Below are 13391 nucleotides of genomic sequence, written 5' to 3' on the forward strand. Positions count from 1 at the left end.
AACTAGTTTTTTAAACATCAGCCTAACTGAATGATCACAAGAAATAATGCTCAGCATCATTAGTCATTAGAGAAGTGCATATCACAGTTACAATAAAGTGTCACTACTTGGTTTAAAAATAATTCCAGGAGTTCCCATTGTGGCTCAGTGGTAACAAACCTGACTAGTATCCATGAGTATGTGAGTTCTATCCTTGATGATATATTAAGCATCTCTGAGACTGTCAGAACTGGGAAAATATAATCGCATTTCAAAAATTGATTTACAGCTTTCAGGAACATATTTATTTAGCAAATGAGATTCCTATACTGTACTGTAAAGATAAGGGCTTTGAGAGCAAAACCAGACAATTGTGGTAAGCAAGTAGGTAAAAATATAAGAGCAACTTGAGCATCTTCAAAATTGGGTTATAATTTCTGAAATTATCATGAAGCACTGCCCTTTAGGAGCATAAATGGATGCTCTGCTTTAGACCTAGGTAAAAGGAAGACGATAGGAAATAAACTCGGATGATTTAAATGTTCAGATACATTTTGTAACCCCTGTCACCTTATCCTTAAGGAGTTTACACTGGAAAAAGACATGCATATTAAGCATTTATATATCATTAAAGGATCATATAAGTAAACGCCAAAATAAGGGGTCAGAAAATCAGAACTGAATGAATAGATGTAGGCTTCAGAGAGCTCCTGGGATAGGAAGTGGGGAGGAAGTTATTTTTTAGATAAGTATAAAGTACCTACTTTAAAAAGGATTTGAGCTGGATACTTAGAAATAGGCTGACTAGAATGAGTACTGTTTTCCACCTATGTCTAGTATAGGTGTTAGCCCCATGGAGAGGCCTAGTGAAAAAGAAGCTTGTTCACCTTGGGGCAAATCACCCAAAATGATAGTATAGCTCACCTGACATAAGCCTTTTCAATGGTAAAGAGTTAAATTGGGATTAGTGAAGATGGGCAAGGTGGAGCTTTAAAAAAATACCCAGTCAGGAGTTCCTGTCGTGGCTCAGCAGAAACGAATCTGACTGGCATCCATGAGGACGCAGGTTCGGTCCCTGGCCTCGCTCAGTGGGCTGGGGATCCAGCGCTGGTGTGAGCTATGGTGTAGGTCACAGATGCGGCTTGGATCCCACGTTGCTGTAGCTGTGGCGTAGGCCAGTGACTACAGCTCCAATTGGATCTCTAGCCTGGGAACTTCCATAGGCTGGGAGTGCAGCCCCCCCAAAAAACAGACAAAAAAATACCAAGTCGAACCCAAAGTTGAGCCATAGGGTATTTACTGTCATGTGAAACAGTCAGATTGAAAGAACATGGATGTTACTTTTCATGTGACCCCAAACAATATGGCTTGTCTGGGATTTGTGTGAACTATAGTATGAGAGCCTCTCAGTCTAGTCTGTATTTGGGAACAGTTGCCCACCTATGTATTAAGCAACGCTGTACATCTGAGGGCTCTGATCCCTCATTTATAAGTGAAGAAAAAGCCTGATGATATCTAGCATCTTAAATCAGGTCCTCTGTAACTAGGATAGGTGGACTTCTCCTCATGTGAAACAATAATATCAAACAATATACAGGGCAAATGAGTTCTAGGAGGGGAAAACCTGTTTTAAACAGGTTTAAAATGTTTAAAACTTACCTTTTATACCCATATTAAATGGGAGGGAAATAACCACAAATCTTTCACCAAAGTGTAAAGGAGCCAACATTAATCACTTCCTAGATCTAAAACTGCCAAGCTAAAATTTGTCATCAGTGACTGTTTGACCTACTTTTCTTCCATTCTTACATGGAGTCTAATCATTTATTTGCCAAGAGATTAATTAGTTCTCAGAGCCTCCGTGCTAGTTAATAGTCCCAAAATAGACCGCTAGTCCCACTGCCCATTGCTTCTTAGGAGGACTGATTATAGGAGTGACAGAATTTGAGCAAGATTATGGCTCTCAGTGCCTTTATGCTTGTGAAAGGTGTGACCTCCAGCCATCTTGGCTCACTTGGTCTCTGGTGGGTTACCTTAATTATACTCCTCCCTGCTTTCCTCACGATTCCTGGAGCCTTGAGTAGATTAAACCTGAGTTTCAAGGTGATTGTGACTAGGCAGGATAATACGGTGAATCAAAGTCCGGGCGCTTTTAATCAGACTGGGGTTTTAATCATGACTCTACTGCTTTGGTCAGGTTACTTGTCTGTGCTTTTCCCTGATCTCTAAAATGTGAGCTAATAATAGTCCTCATCTCCTAAGACTGTGGTTATTATCAAGTAATAAAACATATAAAACTGCTCAGCCACAGAGCACGTACTCAGTACACAGTAGCTGCCTGCATTGTGATAGATAGTTGAAGGCACAACATCTTTCAAGCAGTCGAGGCCTGTGGTAAATTGGATCTTCTGAGGCTGTCAGAGCCTCATGGGGGCTGAGGAATGTGGATGTCTTTGATCACACAGTAAACTAACATAGCAGAATCTAAATTTTGCACACTGTATTCAAATGTGGAAAACATATAGTGCTCTATATTCTGTAACTTGCTTTAATGTTCCCATTGCTTTTGATGACAGGAGGAATGTCACAATTTGCCAGTTATTAAGGACAACTCAGTTTCTTTCTGTTATAAAGAGTCTTTTTAGAGTCAGCTTAACCTCTTTAGGGAAAAATGCTTAATCTTTTGGGGTGGTCTTCCCTGCCTTTCCCTTTCTCAAGAGCCATCTGTTTATTTTTCAGGACCTCCTGGTAATGTAGACGAGGAGGCCGTGCTGTGAATGAGTTCTCCACTGCGTCCTCACTGGTGTTTCAGGTACCATCTGAATCTCATGTTTCAGTGCCTTCTTATCCTGACTTACTAAACACTGAGTCCTAGGGCTTAGGCTTCAGACACCTTAACCGAAAATAACGCCCTAGGAGTTCCCTCCTGGCCTCGTGGTTAGGGACTCGGCATTGTCACTGATGTGGCAAAGAAAGTAGCTGAGGGTACTCATCTAGTTCTAGTATCATGGTTTTGAAAGTTATGAATGTGCTGATTGCTTCTAAATTTGTAACTCTAGTCCAGACCTCTCCCTTGAACTCCAAACGTATATGTATAATCACTTACCTACTAGAAGTCTTCACTAAGATATACAACAGGCATTTCAAATTTGACTTCCAAAATCTAATTCCTGATCTTGCCCCTCAGACCTCATCCTCCAGCAGTCTTTCCCAACTTAGTTGATGACAGCTGTTTCCTTCTAGTTACTCAGTTCAGAAGCCTTCGAGTTGTCTTGAGCTCCTACTTTTGCTAATATCTCGTATTATCCAGTCTTTGAGGGAGATCCAGTTACTTTTACCTTAAAAGTATGTTCTGAATCCAGTCATTTCTTACCACTTCCACTGCCTGTAACTGTGGTCCAGACCTCTCTCATCTCTCACATGAATAATTGCAGCTGACTTCTAACCAGTCTCCTTACTCTCACCCTTACAGTCAGTTCTCAACAAAGTAGTCAGAGTGGTCCATCTAAAATTCACATCAGGTAATGTCAGTTCCTCTGCTCACAGTCTTCCAGGGGCTTCCTATCTTATTCAGAGTAAAACCAAAATCTTTTCCTATGAAGGCCTTTTGGAACTGTATTCCTTCTCCCTTGTCTGCACCTTGACTTCATCTTCTATTCTTTCCCCCTTAAATTCTCTGTTCCAAGCCAGATTGGCCCCCTGCTATTCTTCAGACATGTCAAGTATACTTCCTCAGGGCCTTCATACTTGCTATTTCCTCTCCTAGAATGCATCAGATTTCTGGCGTGCCACTTCACTTCCTTCAGGTATGATCAAATGTCACCTTATTAGGGAGATCTTTTGTGACAAACCTAATTTGTACTGCAAAATCTAGAAGTTGCCCTCCTCTATTCTCCTTAGGAATCTCCAGCTAATAGATTTTTTCAAAAAATCAAATATATTTTTTTTAATTTTCACAATGAAATTTTAAAAAATGATGGAAAGGGGCAACAAAATGTCCCCAAGGACAAAGGAATTCAACAGAAAAATGTTGACCTAAAGAAAAAGAAAATGATTGTCCAACATCCCAACATGAACTTTCAGAAATGTCATGCTTAAATTGAATCTAAGAAGAAAAATCACCCCACGGAAGTAAAAGAGCTCAAGAAAGAAACAGTCAGGTAATAGGAAGTGACATGAGATGATCGGAAGAATCGAAGCATGAAGCAGTAGGTATCAAAGGAAAAACAAGAAAAAACAAAACCATTTCAGAAAATAAAAACTAAATTTTCTCACATTATCATGCTGTGTACATGTATGTGTAACTGGGTCACCATGCTATACAGTAGAAGAGAAAATTGTATTGGGGAAATAACTATTTAAAAAAAGAATATCAATGTTTAAAAAAATAAAGACTAAATTCTAATAAGCAAAAAGGAGGTCTACTTGTGGACCATTGGGTGTGGAACAGTGCTGCCAATGTAGTGCCTGTGCAGGAAGCAGTGCACTATGTCAGGTCTCTGCTTGGAAGAACTGTTAACAGGATGGGTGCAGTGAACTTTCCAGAACTCCCAGGTAGCTACAGATTCCTCCCAGAATTCCTCCGCAGCTGACGACACTGTCCAAGATCCTTTGCCCAAGGACCACCTTGTCTCCTTTTACAATGGATGGGACCCCTTAGAGGAAGTGATATTGGGCAGAGCAGAAAATACCTGTGTTCCACCATTCACTGTGGAGGTGAAGGCTGCGGCATATGGAGGTTCCCAGGCTAGGGGTCAAATTGGAGCTGTAGCTACCGGCCTACACCACAGCCACAGCAACGTGGGATTCAAGCCATGTCTGTGACCTATACCACAGCTCATGGCAACACCAGATCCTTAACCCACTGAGCGAGGCCAGGAATCGAACCCATGTCCTCATGGATACTAGTTATATTTGTTACCACTGAGCCACGACAGTAATTCCTATGCAATATTTTTAAAATGAAAGGGAAGAGTTCCCTGATGGCCTAGCAGTTAAGGCCTTGATGTCACTACTGTGGCTCAGGTGACTGCTGTGGCATGAGTTCAGTCCCTGGCCAGGGAACCTTCTACCCCAAGTGAAGGGGAAAAAAAATGAAGGGAGTGACAGTGAGGAGCCTGAACCCAGTGAACTTGTTGAAGTATAAAACTCCTGATTTTAAGTCTCTGGGTTTTTATGGTGCAATGCCTCAAGACATCCTGATAGCTGTGGGGAATGAGATTATCAAGACTCCTGTGACTTGGCGTGCTCACTTCTCTGAATACTGTACATACAGTGCAATTATCAAAGACTACTTCTGCAAAGTGGGGCCAGGTGGACAGTGTCTCCTAAGCTCACAATGGCTAATGACCTTTATGACCAGGATTAGCCCATACCATCTGTAGAAGACAGAACCAAATTGGCTGTTCAGAAAAATTTGTTTAAACTGGATTCCTACTATGCTGTGATACTGCTGACTTCATTCAAACTAGAAGAGCTATCTCTGCACAGAGATGGCCAGGTTACAAACTTGAATGGATGCATAAGCATCTCACTCCAGACTACAGTGTGCACATCATCTCCTTCAAAGACCCTAATCCAGTGCACATTGATACCACCTTCCAAGTGGGAGGTGTCATGCTTTCCAAGCCCAACAACTGTGTCACCAGAGCACTCTTTTCAAGAAAGCAGGATGGACCATAGTTACTCCTCTAATACCAGTCATCCAGATGATAACGCCATTCTGGATGTTGTCCAAGTGGCTTTCCATGAATTTATTTTGGCCATGCCTGCAGCATACAGCAGCTCCCAGGCCAGGGATGGAACCTGCACCACAGCAGCAACTCAAGCCACAACAGTGCCAATGCCAAATCCTTAACCCATTGCACCATCAGGGAGCTCCATCCATGAATATCTTAATGCTAGACAAAAATTGTGTCATGGTGGGGAGTTCCCGTCGTGGCACAGTGGTTAACGAATCCAACTAGGAACCATGAGGTTGCGGGTTTGGCCCCTGCCCTTGCTCAGTGGGTTAATGATCCGGCGTTGCCGTGAGCTGTGGTGTAGGTTGCAGATGCGGCTCGGATCCCGCGTTGCTGTGGCTCTGGCGTAGGCCGGTGGCTACAGCTCCAATTCGACCCCTAGCCTGGGAACCTCCATATGCCACGGGAGCAGCCCAAAGAAATAGCAAAAAGCCAAAAAAAAAAAAAAAAAATTTTTGTGTCATGGTGGATGTCAATGAAGTCCTGATTCAAAGGATGTTTGAAAAGAAGGGTATTAGTATCATTAAGGTTAATATTTGTAATGCCAGCTCCTTGGGAGGAGGCTTCCACTGCTGGACCTGTGATGTTTGGCATTGAGGCACCCTACAGTCCTACTTTGACTGACCAGGTCTGCTGGGGCATGGGACATGGCCTCAAATAAACCTAGGAAGCTTAGGGACAAGGTTCATTCTCCTGCTTTAAAAAGTGCATGACCTTTAGTGCTTTAAACAATCATATTTTTATTACTTTTCTTTGATAAAAGGAAAATAATTTGCATTAGGTGTTATTCTCTACTCCTAAATTTTTTACTGTTTAGCTTCAAACATAAAAATTTGGTGAATGTCTACCAGAAGAAAAATAATTCATTTAAGTAACTTGGCCACTAAAATATTTAACCATCTACCTCTGTTTTTAATTTTCTTTCCAAAAGGCAGCTTGAAATGTTAGTCCTAATCTTCACTTTTATTTCTTTTTTGCTAGACTTGTGAATGTTTGTATCACTTCTTTTTTTTAAATGAAAGATTTAGAATGTACACAGATCTTAAGTAGAACCAGATCATACTCTCTTTTTATAATAAGGAATTTGGGTAATTTTTAAATTTTTGTTTTAAAAAATAACCTAGAATATATAAACATTTAAATAAAATTTCCATGACTATTTTTAATATTCTCATCTTAACATTGGTGATATTTGCTACTAAAAATCTTTCCATACAGTTTGCCTCATTTCAAGTGATTTATTTTAATCTTTTTTTTCTTCTGTGTCCTAAAATTTCCAGAAAGAGTTAGAGCAATAGGATATAACTATCAGTTCCCATTACTAAATTTTGATGTTTAGTATCTAGTAGATACATTAATGCCACAGGATTCATTTTTGCTTTTTCCCTTTCCATATTTACTTGTCCTGTCTCTGACAGTCAAACACCTGGTTCCATTATCTTTAATGTATTTACTTATTTGACTAATTCCACTCTATGTAGTCCATCTCTCATTGCCAGAATGGCCCTATTTTCCATATTGATGCCTTCCTCTCCCACTTGGCCCTCAGCACCCAGCACCTGGCACCCTCCTACATTGATAGGCTAGTCTCTTCACTCCACTTGGGCTCTGAAATCCCATACTGCTGCCACCCCACGTAGACATTTTTCTCCAGCCCTGACTCCATACTCTGCTGTGGACGCTCACCTTGCCATTTCCTTCCTTTTTTTTCTTTTTTTTGTCTTTTTGTCTTTTTAGGGCCGCACCCATGGCATGTTCCCAGGCTAGGGGTCCAATCGGAGCTACAGCTGCCAGCCTATGCCACAGCCATGCCAGATCTGAGCCGCGTCTTTGACCTATACCACAGCTCATGGCAACACCAGATCCTAACCCACTGAGCAAGGCCAGGGATCGAACCCGCAACCTCATGGTTCCTAGTCGGATTCGTTTCTGCTGCACCATGACGGGAACTCTGCCATTTCCTTCTAATGGCCTTGACTGAATTGTCACAAAAAGAAGGAAAGGGGAAATTACAAGGAGAAAGGGAATAGAAAGAGGAAGGAGGAACTTACCTTTTTGAAGCTATGAAAATACATTTTAAAAATTTTAAGTATAAAACACAAAAGCAAACAAGTTTTTAAAAAAAATAATCAGGGATAACATCCATAGCCTATTCTCAATTACATCTTAAAGCAACATTTGCCTTTTTTTTGCTCATGCAGCAATGGATAATAAAACCTAACAACTCAAAAAGATTAAAGTTCATTAGAAAGAAATTGATTTTTTTCAAGTCTATTTATCACTGAAATTATTTAACTATATGAAATAAAGAGATGTTTTTCACCATGAGCTGTGGTGTAGGTCACAGACCACACCTGATTAGACCTCTAGCCTGGGAATCTCCATATGCCATGGGTAAGGCCCTAAAAAGCAAAAAATAAATAAATAAATAAATAAAGGTGTTTTCCTTTCACTTTTTCCATGGATGAAGAAACTGTCACTGTCTGTCACTAAAGAGCAGATGCAGGTTTGTGGCCAATAAGTAAACTTGATGCTACAATATTACATATTGCATCCAAAGACAGAGTTGGCAACTTATCCCAATGTGTGCCATTGATAATTTACATATATATTTTCCTGGATTAAAAAAAATATGGTTTCCATAAATAGTAGGTTTTAGGAAAACACCAGATAATCTCCAATAGAGGAATATTTTATACAATACCTGACTGGTACTCCTGTAAATTGTTAAGGTCATCAGAAACCAGGAAAGTCTGAAGAGCTATCACAACCTGGAAGCACCTAAGGAGACACAACATGTAAATGTAATCTGGCATCCTGTTTGGGATCCTGGAACAGAAAGAGAACATTAGAGAAAAACCTAGTGAACTCCAAGTAGAGTCTGGAGTTTAGTTAATAGCAATAGATCACCATTGGTTCCTTAGATTTAACAAATGTACTACAGTAATATAAGGTGTCGACAATAGGGTAAACAGGGTAAGGTCCACGCGAGAATGCTCTCTGCTATCTTTGCAACTGTCCTATAAATCTAAAACTATTCTAAAATTCATTGTTTATGGAGAGAAAAATGAAATTATATAAGTACAAGAAAAAAACAAGGGTGAACTTCTCTGTTGGGAATAGGAGATGTTTCTTAACTGTGACTCAAAACTTAGAAGGGGAAAGATAAATCTGGCAAGATTTTTTTAAAACTTGTGTGTTATTTTGCTTGGACTGCCATGATAGGACACAACTTGATGGCTTAAACAGAAACTGATTTTCTGACAATTCTGCAGACTGTAAAGTCTGAGATTGAGATGTCAGGAGGGTTGGTTTCTTCTGAGGCCTTTCTCCTTGATTTATAGATGATCATCTTCTCTTTGTCTTCATGTGGTCCTCCCTCTGTGTTTGTGTTCTGACAGCCTTTTCTTAGAAGAGCATCAGTCATGTTGAATTAGGGTTCATGATTATGACCTCATTTCACACTCATTACCTTTTAAAAGGCCTAATCTCCAAATACAGTCATATTCTGAGGTACTGGGGGTTAGGACCTCAACACAGGCATTTTTTTGGGGGGGGAATTATTCAATCAATACCAACTTGCATGACAGAAAACACTGTAATTGAAAATACAAATAGCAAACTCAGAAAATTTTGCAACTTATGTCACAAAGGGTTAATGTCCTTAATATGTAAAGACTTTATAAAAATAGAAATGGTGAAGACTAAGAATCATATAGAAAAATGAACAAGGGATACTGAGTAGATAGTTCATAGAAAAAGAAATACAAAGACATTAGAAAATATCTCGGAGTTGCCGTCGTGGCTCAGTGGTTAATGAATCCGACTAGGAACCATGAGGTTTCGGGTTTGATCCCTGGCCTTGCTCAGGGGGTTAAGGAACTGGCATTGCTGTGAGCTGTGATGTGGGTTGCAGATGCGGCTCAGATCCCGCGTTGCTGTGGCTCTGGTGTAGGCCAGTGGCTACAGCTCCAATTTGACCCCTAGCCTCGGAACCTCCATATGCTGCGGGAGCATCCCAAGAAATGGCAAAAAGACAAGAAAAAAAAATCTCACCTTGGCTCAAAATAAAAACCTCATTTTCTACCTATAAGACTGGCAGAAATCCAAGACTTTGTGTTACTAAACTCTGTTTAACAGGCACTTTCATACATTGCTTGTAGGAATTTTTAAAAAATGACAGAAACCTCATGGAGAGAAACTTAGCAATATCTAGAAAAATATGCAAATGCTCTTCTACCCAGAAATTCAAATTCTAGGAATTTTTCCTAAGGATTCACTTGCAAAAATATGAAAAGGTGTTCACAAATGGTTGTTCACTGTAGCACTATCTGTAATAGAAAAGACTGGAAATAATCCAAATGTCCAGCAGTAGGGGACTAGTTGACTAAACTTTGGTACATTTGTAGAATAGAATCATAGGTACCTGGGCAAAGGAATGAAGAAGATCTCTATACCACCACGGAGAGATTTCTAGAATAGATCATAAAGTGAAAAACAAGGTAGAGAAAAAATACACTTTAATATATGATTGTTTAAGAGAAGAATAATATTAAACATTTGCCAAAAACTGCTAATGTCCTTTTAAAATGACTCAGGAGTCAGACTGAAGAGGCTTCCTCTGACCAAAGATGGGACAGTTTGAGCATCAACAAAATGACAACTGCAGTAAGTAGAATACATCAGATATTACTAGGTCCATGAGTTATATGTTATTCAAGTCAAAAACTCATTGTTTTTGGAGATTGCTAGAGAGCCAACTAATCTTTCTGAAAATTAGTAAATAAGAGGGGAAAATTAAGTATTTTACTTGCTTTAATTATATGAACTGTATCTTGGGACAGTCAGATGATGAAGGAAAGTATCCTGGATAATGAAAGATTGATGAAATTAGAATATCACCATTCTGCAAGCCTTTAATAAAGTAATTCATCTACTAATGTTGATCATTAATGGCCACTAACATTACAAAGAAAAGACAAAGCATTAAGTACCTACCTGCTGATGGAAATGTGCACCTCCACCTGTGAAGGAGGACTGTTGCCATGTAATCAAACCTGAATCTGAGCAAATCTCTAGTTCTGCCAGGTGTTTTCAAGACTAGGAACAGAGAAACATGTTAAACAACAGCACATGGATGAGATCAGTAAATCAAGACAATGAGAAGTTGTACAGGAAAACATTTTATCAGTTTATTGCAAGGGAAATAGGAAATATCAAGGGAAAAAATAAATGGGGTGGGGGGAACTTTTAGATTAAAAGAGACATATCCTTTAGATTGAAGAGTTGTGTCAACCAGATGAAATTATGGACCTTGTTTGGGCCCCATTTTAAACAAACCAGTCTTAAGGACCTCTTTCTCTTGGCACTGTAATGAGTTTCTACTGTAAATGTGTGTGTCAATTCATTAGGTTGTAGTTAATTAAATGCTTCAGCTTTCTTTGAAATTTAAAATAATTCAATGCATCACCAACAGGTGGCAGCATATCATGGTTTCGTCACAGTACTGGTTCTGCCCTGGTGTCCTTGCTGGACAACTTTCCTTATTAGAATCTTTTTTAAGGGAAAGAGACTATCAAGCTTATCAAATTCAGTTTCTTCAATTTACATTTATGGAAACCTGGAGATGAAGTAAAAGCAAAGAACACAATCCATTCATTTGCCAAAAAGGGTGGGGTTTGAGAAAGAGATCAGTCTTTTGTGCATTTGTGAGAACAATCTCTGTATACGTCACACTGAATTTGGGCTATTTCCACAATATCCCTTTTAGCTACTCAAGTAAATTCAGGCTGTGTGGCAGAAAACATTTCCTAGTTCTCAAATGGATATATCACTTTGTGGAGTAAAGAATATATTTCTTAGTCATGTAAAACAAAAGGTTGATAAGCCTCAAAATACAGAGATTCCCTAGTCCACTTCCATTTTAAAATATTTTTCAGTTGACAGAGGTATTGCCCTGTGTTAATCACTGGACCTTCACAATTAGGGGGAAGGATTATTTTCTTTTTTTCTTTTTCTTTTTTTTTTTTTTTCTTTTTTTGGCCACCCAAGGCATATGGAGTTCCCAGGCCAGGGATCAGATCTGAGCTATAGTTGTGACCTAAGCCACAGCTGCAGCAATGCTGAATCCTCAACCCACCCTCCCAGCCCCAGGGATCTAGCCTGTGTCCTAGCAGTCCCAAGATGCTGCCGATCCTGCTGCACCACTGTGGAAACTCCTGATTATCATCTACTTTACAGACTAAGAAATGGAGGCTCAGAGAATAAAATGCCCTCATAAACGGAGAACATGAACTCATATCCAGCTCATTCATTCATTCATTCACTGAAAACAAGGATTTATTAAGTTTCTAGTATGTGCCAGCACCATACTAGCTGCTGGAGATACTTAGGGTAACCAGGAATACACTTGCAAAACATCTTGATCTCTGTCCTTAAAGGACTACAGTGTCTGAACTTCAGGACACCAAATTTCTGCTTCTTTCTGCCACACACACATCTGCACAGTGCCCTGTACACATAGTTGATACCCAGCAAATATCTGTTACATTGAGTAATCTGGGCACACCCCAAAAGCCCTTGAGGCCAATGAATTATAATGAGGGTTTTACATTTAATCAAATATTAAAGGCTCAGGACAATTTTAACAGAATTTTTATTCAGTTTTCTTAAACTGAAAAAAAGCCCAGTTCATCCATTTCTCCCACACTCTAGCCCCCACCTCTGACCACCATCCCTGCCACTAATCTATTCTTTGTATCTTTAAGCTTGGTTTTGGTGGGGGATTTTTGTTTGTTTTTTGTTTTTAGACTCCACATATAAGAGAGATCATATGGTATTTGTCTTCTGACTTATTTCACTTAGCATAATACCCTCAAAGTCCATCCACGTTGTCACAAATGGCAGTATTTTTTATCAATATATGTGTATGTGTATCCATTCATCCAGCAATAGACATTTAGGTTGTTTCCATATCTTGGTTATTATAAATAAAATTTCAGTGAACATGGGAATGCATGTATCTTTTCAAATTAGTATTTTCATTTTCTTCAGGAAATGGAGGAGGAGTGGATTGTATGATAGGTCTATTTCTTTTCTTTCTTTTTTTTTTCTTTTTTTTTTTGGCCTTGCCTGCAGCATGCTAAAGTTCCTGGGCCAGGGATCGAACCTGTGCCACAGCTATATCCACAGCCACAGCAATGACCATGTCAGATCCTTAACCCACTGAGCCGTGAGAGGACTTCTGATAGTTCTATTTTTAATTTTTTAAGGAACTCGCATACCGTTTTCTATCATGGATTCACCAATTTACATTCCCACCAACAGTATGCAAGGGTTCCGTTTTTCTCCACACCCCTACCAACACTTGTTAGTTCTTACCTTATGGATAATAACCATTCTGACAAGTGTGAGGTGAATCTGATTGTGTTTTTGATTTACATATCTGTAATGATTAATAATGTTGAGCATCTTTCATGCACCGATTGGCCATCTATTTATCATTGGGAAAATATCTATTCAGATCTTCTGCTCATTTTTATTTTTTTATTGTTTTTATTTTTATTTATTTTTTTTATTTTCCCACTGTACAGCAAGGGGGTCAGGTTATCCTTACATGTATACATTACAGTTACATTTTTTCCCCCACCCTTTGTTCTGTTGCAACATGAG

General features: G+C 39.4%; 1 protein-coding gene and 1 pseudogene across 1 annotated transcript in view; both read left to right on the forward strand.

Moving 5' to 3' along the window:
- Positions 1 to 13391, forward strand: part of CRY1 (cryptochrome circadian clock 1) — a 154302-nt gene that overhangs the window by 126922 nt on the left and 13989 nt on the right. The window contains exon 17 of the mRNA XM_021091562.1: positions 2719 to 2791. The gene's annotated coding sequence lies outside the window, so the exon portion shown is untranslated. The remainder of the gene's footprint in view (positions 1 to 2718; positions 2792 to 13391) is intronic.
- LOC100521268 lies at positions 4975 to 7529 on the forward strand (annotated as a pseudogene).

The sequence above is a fragment of the Sus scrofa genome, chromosome 5, assembly GCF_000003025.6.
Source record: "Sus scrofa isolate TJ Tabasco breed Duroc chromosome 5, Sscrofa11.1, whole genome shotgun sequence".
Classification (NCBI taxonomy): domain Eukaryota; kingdom Metazoa; phylum Chordata; class Mammalia; order Artiodactyla; family Suidae; genus Sus; species Sus scrofa.